A 15,264-nucleotide genomic window follows, 5' to 3' on the forward strand; every position below is an offset into this window, starting at 1 on the left:
GTGAGCACATGATTATCACACAACAGAGATCACTAATCCTATCCATACTCATCAGAAAGTATAATTCAGTATATTGTTGCCCAACAAATAAATCTAGCTTTAAAAGGCCCAGCTTTCCTTGCCTTTTTATTCTTTTTTATCCCCTTTTATTAAAAATAGGTTCTCTCCTTTTTTTTTTCTTCTTTAAGACAGGTTCTTTTTTTTAAAAAAAAAAAAAACATTTATTATGTATACAGTGTTCTGCTTGCATATATCCCTTCAGGCCAGAAGAGGGAGCCAGATCTCATTACAGATAGTTGTGAGCCACTATGTGGTTGCTGGGAATTGAACTCAGGACCTCTGGAAGAACAGCCAGTGCTCTTAACCTCTGAGCCATCTCTCCAGCCCTGTCTTCTCTGATACAATATATACTAATTACAGTTCCCCTCCTCCTCCTCTTCCCTGTTACTTCCCACTTCACCTCCCCTCCCCTCCAGATCCACTAACTTCTCATTAGGAAAGAATGGTTTTCTAAGAGATAGCAATCTAACATTACAAAATCATCACATCCAGGCTGAGCATGGCAACCCAACAGAAGGAAAAGAGCCCCAAGATCAAGCACACAAATCAGAAGCCCACTTGTTCACACACTCAGAAGTCCCATAAAAATACTAAGCTGGAAGCTATAACATATGCAAAGGACCTGCTACAGACCACATCCCTGCTACTTCAGTCTCTGAGTTCATATGAGCTTTGTTCAGTTGATTCAGTGGGCCTTGTTCTGGTGATCTCCATCAGCTCTGGCTCTAACACTGTGCCTCCTCTTCCTCTGGGTTATCTCCTGAGCACTGAGGGGAGGGAATTAATGGAGACATCCTATTTAGAGCTGTGTGTTCCAAAGTCTGTGTATGTAATGTCTGGCTGTGAGTTTCTGGTTTTTGTTTTTGATTTTGTTTTGTTTTGTTTTTTTCTCTCTAAGACAGCTTCTTACTATGTAGTCTTGGCTGGCTTGGACCTCTTTGTCTAGATCAGCCTGTCCTTGAGCTCACAAATCTGCCTGCCTCTGCATCCCTAGTGCTGGTACTAAAGGTGTGGGCTACCACCCCCATCCTTTCTTTGCACTTTTGCTTTTCAACTATCAGCAAAACATACAAACATGCCAAGTCAGACCTAGGCAAGTCATTTTTCTTAGGTCAGTAGAAATATATAAATATTTACATAGATGCATACAATCTTTGTCTCATTTATGACTAAATTAAAAAGTTTGAGTTTTCCTGGTATAAGCTGAGTGATGGCCAGCACCATTTATATTAGATACTAATTTTCAATCATCCCTCGTGTGTCAACATGGTAGATAAGGAACATTCTAAACTACACATAAAAAATGGAGGCATTCTTTGCTCTCTATATATAGTTCTGAGAAAACTAATGGTTATAGTTCATTGTTGATAATTTGGTGAGAAAAATGAGGTCATGAGCAAACATTAAATATTTATGAGATGCAAGTGAAAGTACAGTTTTCAAACGCATACCCAATATGCTGAGCCTTGGCTTTAATCCCCATTACTGCCAAAAGAACAAAAAGCCAAGACCGAACTAAAAGTTGGTAATAAAGTAAATTTTGCAGATATGATTTCCTCAGAAGCAAATTGCACTTCATTTGTCTCCAGATAGCTTCCTTTTTTATTTGATAGTATAAACTTATTACAAAAAGGCAGCATCAAATGGCAGGATAAATTGTCTCAGTGTTTGTTTTCTGGATGTCTCCTTAAATTCTGTACTCCTTTAGGAACCTTCGCATATTGTGTATGAAGAGAATTACAAAAATCATTGTTCTCAAAATGATTTGAAAATTACAGTAGTTTTAGTTCTTGAGGATTGGTATGAGGAGGAAGGATGGTCTTTACATTCATTGGCCATTTGCAGTTCATTTTCAAGAACTATGTTCATTTCATTAGCTCATTTTTGGGTTGTCTGGTTTCTTGGTAGTTTCTTTAGTTCTTTGCATATTCTACACTTAGTTTCTTGACAATTGTGTGGTGAGCAAAGGTTCCCATTCTGTTTTATCTCTCAGTTCCTTTTGCTATGCAGCAACTTTTTTTTTTTTTTATTTCTGGCAATCCTATGTCAAGTCTTGGCATTGTTCCCTTTAATGTTTGGAATCTTCAGAATGTACTTGCCTCTGACAACTTCAAAGTATTTTCCTTGATCTTTTCATCTTATGCTTTTCGAGTTTCAGGTCTGGTCTTAAGGTGTCTCATCCATCTAAAACTGATTTTTCAATAGGATGACAAATAGCTTTCTATTTTTATTCTTCTAAATGTGAATTTGCACTAGAGCCCAGTTTGTGGAGTAGGCTATTTTTCTGTATGTTTTGAGTGATATCTTTGATAAAAATTAGGTGGCTAGTTGCATAGATTTACAACTGGGTACTCTATTGCATTTATTTACATGTCTGTATTTGTGCCAGTACCCTATTGTTTTGCCACTGGCTCTGTGGAATAACTCAAAATCAGATATTATTTTTTATAATATGTAATATTACAGTTATAAATTATTATAATATATAATATTATAGTAACAAACATTTTTATCAGAATTGCTTTGGTTATTCATGGTCCTTTGTGCTTCCATATGAATTTTTTATCCCCCCAACTGTAAATAATGTCTTTGGAATTTTGAACAGATTGTATAGAATATATTCATTGCTTTTGAATTGCTCTATTTTTTAGGTTTTTTGTTTTGTTTTGTTTTTCTTTATTCCAGATAGAGTTTCTCTGTGTACCCCTGACTGTCCTGTAACTTGCTCTGTAGACCAGGCTGGCCTCAAACTCAGAGATCTGCCTACCTCTACCTTATGAATACTGGGAGTAAAAGTGTGCATCACCACCACCCACTGAATCACTTTTATTTTTTACATTAATTCTGCTAATCCATAACTATGGGAAGTCTTTCCAACAACTTGTAGCATTGTCTTTATTTTTTTCAGTGTTTTAAAATTCTCATTGTAGCTATGTTATTATTGATCATGTTTTCTGCAAGTAAGAATATTTTGACTTCTTCCTGTGTGTATTCATTTTTATTTATCTTTCTTTATAATTACTCCACCTAAATCATACACACTAGATTGAACTAACAATGAAAACATTGGATCCCATTTTCTTTTTCTTGAATTTAATTGAAATTCTTGGAGTTATTGCCCATGCATTACAATATTCACTGAATGTTTTTTTCTATAGAGCCTTTATTATAGTGAGGTTGGTTCCTTTGATTTCTACTTTCCTTATGGCTTTTATCATGAAGAGATAATTGGATTTTGTCATGTGATTTTCGTCCTTTGGTTCGTTTGCGATGTGTTTCATTTGTTTATGTTGAGGCATCCTTACATCCCTGTACTAAAGCCAAATTTATCATGGTTAATTGTATTTTTGATGTGTTGAATTTCTGTTTTGTTTTTGATTTTTTGAAACAGGGTTTCTCTGTGTAGCCTTGGCTGTCCTGGAAATTAGTCTGTAGACCAGGCTTGTCTTGAATTCACAAAGATCCACCTGCCTCTGTCTCCTTAGTGCTGAGATTAAAGGCATGCTCCACTACCGCCAAGCTGATGTGTGAATTCTATCTGCAGTATTTTATTGACTATTTTATATCTGTATTCATCATAGAGATTGACCTATAGTCCAAAAATGGAGTCCTTCAAGAAGAATTCTGAGTACTTGTGACAAAACTCCAAGAAAACAAGACAAAAGTCTTTTGACATCAGTTTCTTAAAAACACAGAATTTTTCTTGGAATGTGTGTTCATGACCCTTCCAGATGTGGTGGATAGGAGTGAGTTTACTTCAAATTATTCATTACAACTGGCTATTGTTATTTGTTTATAAGCCTCCATGGAAAAACATGTTTTTGCCATGGGTGGCTTATCCACCACATGTAGCTTGCCCTTGTATTTGTACACTTTACACATGTGAGTCCTGTTAGCCCTCAGAGTGTAAATTGGCTGATGCTCAGAAAAAAGTTGGCTATTGCATGAGACTTTAGTCTGTCTGAATTTTAGGCTTCATTCTCCCAGGTTGATACTGTCAACTGGAGCACTAAATAGTCCTGTAATATTTTTCTTAAGTCTTTATCCAGTAAATAAATAAAATCAAGGCAATACTGAGTTTATAAATAGGATTTGTAGCATCCTACCACTTATATTTCATGAAATAATTTGTGTAGCATTTAGTTAATACTTCTTTAAAGATGTCTTAGAATTCAGAATGAGCCAGAATCTGTCCTATCCCCACCCTTGGAAATTTTTATGCTATAATCTCAGTGTCATTGATTGTTATAGATGTGTTTAAATTGTTTCTCTCAGTTTAATTTGGTGGGTCATATGTATCTAGAAATTAACAAATTATTTTAAGGGTTTCCAATTCAGTTGAATATGTTTTTAAGGTATTTCATAAAGATTTTCTGAATTTTGTTGGTGTCTGTTCATTCTTCTTTTGAATGTGTGTGTGTGTGTGTGTGTGTGTGTGTGCATGTGTGTGTGTATGTACCCACACACTATAGGGATAAAAATCTGTTGTTTGAACTCTAACATACTGTGTATAGGCTTTTTTTTTCCCATGGAGTTTCCTGCATTCTTGGATTATTCTTGAGATTTCATCTAATTCATTCTGTTAATCCCAGTGAGTGAGAGTAAAGACTCATTACCCAAGTTAAAGTCAATTAAGCAAGCTTTATTTTACTATACACAGGACTGACTCTCTAAAGCAGCATTTGGGAGAACAGTGTGGATGAACTTTTCATGCCTCATTATAGAGGGCAAAAAGGTGCACACTGGGAATTTCCAGAGGAATTTTGGTAATTCCATAGACTTGGCAAGTGAATTAGAGAAGTAAACAGCAGATACGATTATTTGACAGATCATCTTGGCAGAACATCTCAAGATTGTTGGGAGAATATCTTATCAGGGCAGAGTTCAGGGTCCAGTCAAATACCATGGAGTTTGTAACACGTCAAATTCCAGAAATAGGTTCAAGGCCCCTCAACTTGAGTTTTGCAGTAAATAGAAATGAATTTATTTTGACCTTGTAACAAGATGGCTTCTAATCTTAAGATTAAAAGGCTAGTCAGTCAACTCTCATTGGAATCATTTACTTTGGATTTGATACTTCACAAAGTGGTCATTCTGCCTCAGATTTTCATGTTTCTTTTATTTATTCATTAGGAGTTCCACATCTCATTTTATTTTGTTGGTTGGATTTTTTTCTTTCCATACCTGTTATATTCTTTCAGTTAAGGTATTTGCAGTATTCAAAGGGAGCTAGTCTGTAGAAACTTTAGGTTATGTTCTTCCTCACTGGACAGAGAAAATATTAATTCAGAAATGACACAGCAGCTAACTATAATATTAAAAAACAATATTCTCTTCAACTTTTAATATCTGTTGGGGGATCAGCTAAGTAGGATATGATGTGTATGAAATAAGAGTTTCTAAGTTGCTTGATGGTGGTGGTATATGCCTTTAATCTGAGCACTCAGAAGGCAGAGAGAGGTGGATCTTTGAGTTCCAGGCCATGCTGGTCCACAGAGCAAGTTCCAGGATAACCAGGGCTATGAAGAAAAATCCTGTCTTGAAAAAATTGATAGATTAAAAGCACATGAGGGGAGAGAAAATGAGAGGGAAAATACTTAGTTTTTGCATAAAAGAATAGAGTACACCATGGCATGGTTGTAGAAACATACATAATATAAAGAAAAACCTAGTTTAGCAACACAAAAACTACTGCAAGACTATACAGAGATATTTATGCAAGATTAACTATTTCATTTTTATAGTCAGTATTTCTTAGATGGGGTAGATTTTCATTCCTTTCTCTCCTGGTGCCATCATAGAAAACACTGTTGAAAGAGTAGTGAGTAGTGCAGTTTGAACCCATAACACCAGATTTGTGAGTATGCAGGGTCCCAACGAAGACTGATCTTTTGCACAACTGTGCCAAAATCTGCTTTCTCCATTTTCACACTGTGGTTTTGTTGCCAAACTTAAATGTTTTTGTCTATAGCATTTGCAGGTCTTACATCTCTGTCCATGGTATATCTAAGACTTGCTTTAATCTACAGGGCAGCCTTTCATTTTCTTGTTAGCTGTTCCTGAGGTATCCACGTCATAGAGGTGGAGAAAGCAGGGTTTTTTGTTTTGTTTTGTTTTTGGCAATTATGCCGACTGTAGCAAAAGCCACACAGTGGTAGAAATTATCTGCTTTAGGATCATGCTCACACATCAGCCTTCATCTTCACTGTCTGTGCTAGTCCTATGTCTTAGATGCCCAAGGTGTGTCAGGCCCCCTGTCACATTTTCACTGGCTAATGGACCTCCTGCTAGATATTTCTGCAGCTCATCATTTAGGTTTCCACGGCAATTCCTGTTCAATGTAGCCCAAACTATATAATGCAGCCAGCTTGGCTTTTTCTCCTAGAATTAGGGTTGTTTATTATCCTCATTGTTTTCTTTTGTTGAGTTGTACTTATGGATCTTCTCTGATCCTCCATCTTACATGGATGTCTCAACTCCCCAGTGTTCCATTTTCATTGCAACAGTTGTGGTCTCCATCCTTTATATCATTCTGCATGAGCAGCTTCCTGAAGTTTTCACACAAATGTGGATGAATTTGCATCATACAAAGCAATGAAGGAGTGAGTGGGACTGACATCTTCTTAGTCTTTGGACAAAGAGACTCAGATGGTGAAGACATTTGCTCTTCTGGGTCAGAAATTTTAAGTCTGAACCCTCTATATGATTGATTATGGCTCCAAATTTCATCTCAGAAACTGAATTTCTAATGCAACAGTGATGCATGACATTTCAGGTTAACTTCCCAAGCAATAATTGAAGTGAACTATTGACAGACAAAAGTTATAATTTTCAGGAACATCTTATTTTGGCAAAAGGTGTTTTATACAAAAAGTTAGTATAGTTTATTAATGCAGGGCTAGTTGAGAATACTGTATTTCAATGAACAAAATAAAACCAAAGTCTATTTTCCTGTCTACCCATATCACATCTATTTATTTCTATTTCAGCGTATGTTTTGGAGAAGGAACAGAGTATAACCTTTAAAGATTTTTAAATTACATTTATTTAGGTAGTAAGAAGTATAATTAATCTTATCTAGACTCAGTTCCCACTGCTGTTGAGTGATAGTCAAATACTATTTTAACCCATCAGGTCTTTGGGAGGAGTGAAAAAACCAGATGTGCAAATAATAACTAGCATGTTAAAGTTATTCACCAATTAGTTCCCAAATATATAATTCTTCATTGTCTACACTGGATGAAGAGTTCAACCTTTGGCATTCTTATGGGAAGAATATTCTGTGTACTCAACCTACATACTGAGAACCAGATCTTAAAAGAATCACAAAAGTCACAGGGATAATTGAATTCATTCCCTTGTCTAGGGATATGTTAAATGTCTTGGAGGAGCAGATCCATGAGAATGCTATGGTAGGAACTTTTAATTTTTATTTATATTTGAAAATTTCATACATGTATGTTTCTTGATCATATCTATGCTTCACATCCCTCTCCAACTGACTCCTCCTGGACCCTCCAAATCACATTTCCATAATTCAAGCCATCCTTTCATGCTTATTTTAACCTGCTGAGTCCAACCAATAGGTAAATGGCTGTGGTGTCATCCACTGGGGCCCTTGGAACCTATCAGTGGACACACTTCTAAAGAAAAATGACTCTTCTTTCCCCACCACCCATCAACTCCCAACAGCTTCTCAACCATAGGAGGCCTATCCCAATCTATGATGGAATTTTTATCTAGTTCAATTCTGAACTTAACTTGTATAGGTAACTGCAGTTGCTTTGAGTTAATGTATAAAACAGCCATGTCATGCCCTAAACATTTTGCAGCATCCTCCACCCACACTTTTTGGTGTTCTTGAGCAATGTAAAACCAAACCGAAACATAACCAAGAGAGGAGTATTTATTTGACTTAGTAAGGTGTTGATATGAAATATTAGTAGTAAGGGCTCAGTAATGTCCAAGTGCTGTAAAGTACATGTGTAGAGGTGCTCCTGCTCAAAACAATATTTTCCCAGGGGGAAGTCAGAGTTTTCTTACCAACAGAATTTAGGCAGCACTTTAAGAGGAATTTATTAGATTGATTTATACAATCTTCATGGCAAATACAACAGTGCTATTTCCAGGCTGGAGAGATTTCTAAACAAGTATATGCTCAGACCCTATGTAAGAACCCTCAGATCAACAGGAACAGATGATACAAAAGCAATCTGAACCTAAGGCCTGGAAGTCCCTCAAAGCCGTCTTAGCTCTTCTGCTACTTGTTCATTTCAGCAACCCTGCCCATTATAGTTTTGCTCATATACAGGCCAGGAATTCCCAACCTCACTTCGAGGATCCTCATGTCAATTTCTTCTGTGTATTTGCTCAGAGACACATTGTGAAATGGGGTTGACATTAAAAGTGACTTTCAATCCAACCATACTTATAGTCAAGATTAAGGTTGGAGGTCAAAGACCAACTTCTGGGAGTCAGGTCTTTCTTCTTCTTCTCCTCCTCCATCTTCTTCCTCTTCCTCCTTTTCCTTCTTCATTTTTTGCTTTTGGTTTTTCAAGACAGGGTTTCTCTGTGTATCTCTGGTGTCCTAGAACTCACTCTGTAGACCAAGTTGGCCTCAAACTCAGGTATCCCCCTGCCTCTGTCATTCAAGTGCTGGGATTAAAGGCATGCACTACCACCACCCAGCTCAGATCTCTTCTTCTACTATGAGCTCAGATTATCAGGCTTGTGTGGCAATGGCTTTTACACTTTGATCCATCTCACTGGCCCATGAACACTTTTTAAAACTTTTTTCTTTTGTAATTATACTAGGTGTCTACTGGTCTGGTGGCTGAATCACATTAATATGCCTTATTGCATTTGAACCCCTTTGCAATGAATAGAGTTATCTCTCCAAGTCTTTTTATTTTCAATTTTCAACCTTAGAGTTGACCAACTTTGTCTTGTCTTTGGAGTTGTTTCTATGTCTCAGGGTTTTATTTTTATTTTTATTCATTTTACATACCAACCACAGTTCTCCCATGTCTCAAGTTTAAAAAAAGATTTAGCTTTTTTAAAAAATGTGCATCTATGAGCGCATTGGATCTGCTAGAGTTGGAGTTATAGGTTATTGTGAGCTACCCAACCTAGGTACTGGGAGCTGAACTCAGCAAGTGTTCCTTATTGTTGAGCCATCTCTGCAGGCCCATGGCTCAGTTATTATATTGAATGTACACATATGCATGCATGTGGTAGCCAAAGGATAACCTATGCTGTCAGTCAATCAGGTGTGGTCCACATTTGTTGTTGTTGTTGTGACAGGGTCTCTCACTGGCCCAGAGCTCAAGAAATAGGGTAGGATGGCTAGCCAGAGTATCAGGGATCCCTCTGTCTCCAGCTCCCCAGCATTGGGTTATAAGGTTGTATCATTATGACCAGCCTTTTCTTTTTCACTTAATTTCTGTTAATAGGACCCAGTTCTTCCTCTGCACACTTTAGTGACTCAGTCCCTAATATCTGTGGTTGCATTATTTTTCTCCTATAATTCCTTTAAAACCTATTTTTGACAATAATACTTCAATTTTGATTGTTATTTAAAAATGGTCCTGATGGCAATACAGTGATGAAGTCATGTTTACAGCTTTCAGAGCTGGGTAAAACTCCTACTAGCTGCAGAATTCACTAGAAAGAACTGAACTAGGGGATTTTTCAGTACTGGTGTGGGATATCAAATACATTGACATTGTACCCACTTGGCAGCAAATGCTTTATCCATGTGCTGCAACACACACACACACACACACACACACACACACACACACACACACACACAGACACACACACAGAGGATGAAATATAAGAAAAAAGGAACAAATGAAAGAACATAAGTACTGGAGAGAGATGGCTCAGCTGCCATGTGGGTTCCCAGTACCCACACGGTAGTTAATAGCTATCAGTAACCTTAGTCCCAGGGGATCTGATATCCTCTTCTGTATTCCAAATGCACCAGGCACACAAAATGCAGACATACATACAGGCAAACCACCCATATACATGAAATGAAATGTTTTAAAAGATGGATTGATGGATGGAGAAAACATATCCTAACAAGTCACTGAAAATATATAAAATGTCTTAGGGCCCTGTAGATGGTGTTTAGATCAGCCATTCTCAAACTGTGGATAATGACTTCTTTGGGGGTCAAACGACATTTTCCGAGGGGTCACAGATCAGATATCCTGTATGTCAGATATTTACACTACAATTCACAACAGTAGCAGAATTACAGTTATGAAGTAACAACACAATAATTTTGTGGTTGGTGGGTCACCAAACATGAGGAACTATATTGAAAAGTTGCAGCATTAGAAAGATTGAGAACCACTGATTTGAACTTCTGAAACTTCTGCTTCACAATATCTAGGAAACTAGGTCAAATATTTAAAAAAATTCAAGAATAATTTTAACTTAGTAGAGATTTTGCTTCTCATGATATAATAAGATCAATTAATGGGGAAAACATATACAATTTCCTTTAAAATTATAGCTCAACTCAATCTTTGAAAATCCTTTTAGCTAAATAGCTTATGTAGACATGACAGCTATCATTATTTATTGCTTAAACTCAGGTTCTCATGAGGAGAGCATCTGCTAATAAAACTTACACTAGAATTAGACACATGGTCACATCATTACAGAAGCAGGTTTGTACAAGATCTAACACATGAATAAAGAACCCATGCTTCTGAAATAAGATAATCCCAGAGAGCATTAATTCCATCTTTTCTCTCCAATAAAGTACCACTGTTCTTTCAGTGTACATTGGAATTCCTGTTATACTGGCTCAGAAGTACTAATGTTTTTTTTTCTATTATTAAAAACTGTTTTTTAGAGGCTGGAAAGATGGGCCAGCAGTTAAGAGCACTGGCTGCTATTCCAGAGGTCCTGAGTTCAACTTCCAGCAACCACCTCATGACCATTTATAATGGGATTTGAGGCCGCCTTCTGGCTTGCAGGTATATATGTAAATAGGGTACCCATATACATAAAATACATAAATAAAGAATATGACACTAAAGAAAGAAACTGTAAGAAGGTAGTAAATAAAGTTTTGTGTCAAATTTTCCTGTTTCTTTACATGGACAGTGGGTAAAGATTTCAAACAGGGGACTGGACAGATGTATCAGCGGGTAAAGGTATGAGACCTACAATGGTGTTATCAGTTAATGTAGGGAAAAGAGGCTGGCTAAAGAAACTCAGCGAGATCAGAGCCATCTCTGCCCCTGGCACACTGACCTGTGAAACCAACCAATCACAGAGCAGGAAAGTAGTACCCTGGCCCCTGGAGCCCAGAACTAAGGGGAAAAATACAGCCTGGGTTTGGGGCCTGAGCCAGAGAAAGAAACACTTTATCCCCAAACCCAGAACCAAGGAAACATGCCCTGACTCTGAAACCAGTACCAAAGAAATACTCTTGGTCCTTAGAATCAGTCAGTGAAAGAAATGTGCCCTGGCCTTAGAATTAGGGCCAAAAAGCTAAGAACGGTCAGTGAAATAAACACAGTTTGGCCCTGAAATCAGAGCCATCTCTGCCCCTAGCCCACAAAAGTGACCAATCCCTGACCAGAAAAAAAAATAATTAAACCCTGGTTGACTCTGCCCCCAAGAGATCCTACCTAAACTGCCCTGCCTGGTCAGTTGTGAGCTTCTCTCTCCACCCTGGTAGAGGCAGCCACTCTCCTGGACTCCTCCTTCCCAAATAAATCTCTTCCTCAAAAGAGTTTTGGGTGTGAAGACCTTCATTCACTGGCACAGAGAAGAACCTTGCTGAGACGTCCCGTAGTGGACTGAGCAAGGGGGAGTTGAACAGAAAAACCTTGCTGAGATGTCCTTCAGGGGAATGAGCAAGGGGGAGCTGAAAAAGTAACACTTTTCTCCAGAGCCAGAGGAAATTGCTAAATTTCTATAGGGGTTTTCCCTTTTGCAGAGCAGAGCAAAAAGAAGCAACATCTTAGGCCAGAGAAGAAACAGAGCTCTGCTAGGAAGCCCCCTTAAGCTCAGCTGTAGCAGCTCTCGAAGAGAGGAGCAGGATTGCTATATCCTGCAGGGAGACTATACCCCAAGACACCAGGTATAGCCTGATTCCTGAACAGTCAGGATACCCTTCTCTGCTGAGCTGTTCTAGCAGCTCCAGGCCTGACTCTCCTGAGCAGTCAGAATACATTCCCTTCAAGGGCTGAGCTGTCCTAGCAGCTCCAGACCGGACTCTCCTGAGCTGTCAGAATACCTTCCCTTCCAGAGCTGTTGTCCCATTGCAGCTCTAGTCACCAGAGCTGTCCCAGCAGCTCAAGGTATCCAGAATACCTCGCCCACTAGGGTTGAGCTGTCTCATCTCAGCTCCAGTTGTCAGAGCTGCTCTTCTAGCTTGAGGTATCCAGGATACTCCCAGGGCTGAGCTGTCTCATTTCAGCTCCAGCCATCAGAGTTGTCCTAGCAGCTCAAGGTGTTGCCTGACTCCCCAAGTAGTCAGGACACCATTCCCCAAGAGTTGCAAAACTCACCTCACAGAATTGCAACAAACTCACATTTTGGTGCTGAAACCCGGGACCAAACTCCCAGAGTGGCAACAGTTACTTAACATTTTTTGTGCCAAAACCCAGGACCAAACCCCCAGAGTTACAACACAGTTACTTACAGTTAACAACTCCAGCCTGGCTTCCACCAACATCCTGGTATATGCGAGCAGCTCTCTCTCTCTCTCTCTCTCTCTCTCTCTCTCACACACACACACACACACACACACACACACACACACACACCAAATTAATAAGTATAAAAACAAAGATCACAAAAGGTGCCTGGTATAATGGCACACACCTGTAATCCCAGTACTCAGGAGGCAGAGTCAGGTGGATCTTTGAGTTTGAGGCCAGCCTAGTAGTGTATATAGACTTCCAGGGCAGCCAGGGCTAATATGCAAAAAGTTGACAAGATATACTATGACTACATAATTTTTTTTTTTTTTTGAGAACACCTTGTTGCATATCCTGGCTGGCTTAGAACTTGGTATGTAGACCAGGCATGCAAACATCAGAGGCTTTCCTATGTCATAACAGCAAAAATTCTGTAAAAGAAATCAGGAAAACAATCACATTCACAACAGACACATGAGGGTGTAGAGAGATGGGTAACAGCATTTGTTACTCTTGCAATGGATACAAGTTCTCAAACTCAAGAGATCCACCTGCCTCTGCCAGATGGGAAACAACTGTCTTTAACTCCAGCTCAAGGCTGTCTGACCCCTCTGATCTCTACAGAAACCTTCACTTCTGTACATAAGCCCACACTGAGACATGTTAAAAAATTATCATCTTCAACTAAAAAAACCCTGCTGAAATAAACCTACACAAGGAAGTAAAGCTGAAAAATTTAAAGGTTGAAGGAAAGTGTTAAAGTCAACACTACAAGCTGGAAGACCTCTCATGCTTATGAGTTGACAGAATTAGTGTTGTGAAAATGTGTCTATAAGAAATCTACAAATTCCATGCATCTGTATCAAAATTCTAATCACATTCTTCACAGTAATAGAGAAAAAAATCTGAAAGTTATATGAAATCAAGGCCACAGAAAATTAAAGAAACTTCGAGCAAACAGCAGCATACTGGAACATGCAAAGCAATGGAACAGAACAGAGGACTTGGATGTAAATCCACATGGCTGCAGCAACCTGATTTCGACAAATACCACAAACATATAATAGAGAAAAGATTCCTATTCCTATTCTACAAACTGGTACTTAAATAACTGCACATCTACACTTAGAAGACAGAAACTCTTATCTTGCTTTCTAAAATTAATATATGACCCAAAACTCCAAAACTCTTACAAGAAAAAGAAGGAAACACTTCAAGGTAGGCACAGAAAATACACTCTTTAAAAGACTCAGAGCAGAGCCACCAAATATTCTAGCCTGGCCTGGGTGCTGGAGGGGCCTAGGGAGAGTCCAGTCTGTCTCCAATTCCTTTTGGTGTGGATGACTGCATTTGCATTTGGTCCACTAATTCAGCTCCAGGTGAGCTTGACAAATCTTTCACAACCTGGAAAATGTGGAAAGTAACCTATTTGTTTTCTGTTTAATCTTTTGTGCATACACAAAAACACACACCCCAACTACTTAGGAAATAAAGGCAAGTATTAAAATACAGAATTTCATTGAAAAGTTGCAGTACAAGAAAAGAATTTAGTGAAAAGCTTACAGAGTAGAAGAAAATCTTTGTTGATAGAGGATCCATCCATATGTATAGCCAACAGTGGACAAATATGTATGCAAGCAATTAAATTCATATACAAACAACTAATTACTGGGCTGGAGAAACAGCTCAAGGGTTAGGAGCACTTATGGCTCTTGCAGAGGACTCAGGTTCAATTCTCAGCACACATGGTAACTCATACCACCTGTGACTCAAGTTCCAGGGAATCTCATGACCTCTTCTGGCTTCTGTGGGCTCGCTCCTCCATACATGTGGTGCCCATGAACTCTCTCTCACGTGCATACAAGGAAATGAAATGTACAAATAAATACCAAGAACTCAAAAGGGCTGATAAAATAGAATTCTAAGCAAAGAGCTCCAACTAATCAGCAATGTATGAAAGTTACTTCCTCCTCATACCAATTCTCAAAAACTAAAATTACTTTCTAATGTGGAATTCAACATTTATAGACATTCTGTTTTATGTAATTCTTTCACCCAGTTTATTACACATAAAAAGAATCTCCCAAAAGCCTAGAAAATTTAGAGAGACCAACAGAAATGAAATGATGAGGCAATGTACCCAACTACTTTTTAAAACTGCATTATCCGAAATGAAAAAAAGTTATCTGATAAAACAAATGAAGTATAGGTTTGCTCTGAGTAAATCATATTTACAAACTTTAATTTCATTAACAACCTTTATTTTGATCTTTGCTTTCTCTTCTTGTTCTGGCAGTGGTGAGGATCAAAGCCAAAGTAAAAATGTTGGACAAATGTTCTAAAACTGAATTCTAACCCTAGCTCTATTTCCATCTCATAACAATTTGTTCAATATTTGCATATCACTTCACCTTTTTCAAATTATCAATACCAGGCATTGCCACAATAAGTTTTTCCATAACAGTGTAGAGAACCAAGGTACCTCCATATTGCATGCTTAATTCTAAAAGTTCCTAATCTACCATGCAGA

The sequence above is a fragment of the Peromyscus eremicus genome, unplaced genomic scaffold, assembly GCF_949786415.1.
Source record: "Peromyscus eremicus unplaced genomic scaffold, PerEre_H2_v1 PerEre#2#chr22_unloc_1, whole genome shotgun sequence".
NCBI lineage: Eukaryota > Metazoa > Chordata > Mammalia > Rodentia > Cricetidae > Peromyscus > Peromyscus eremicus.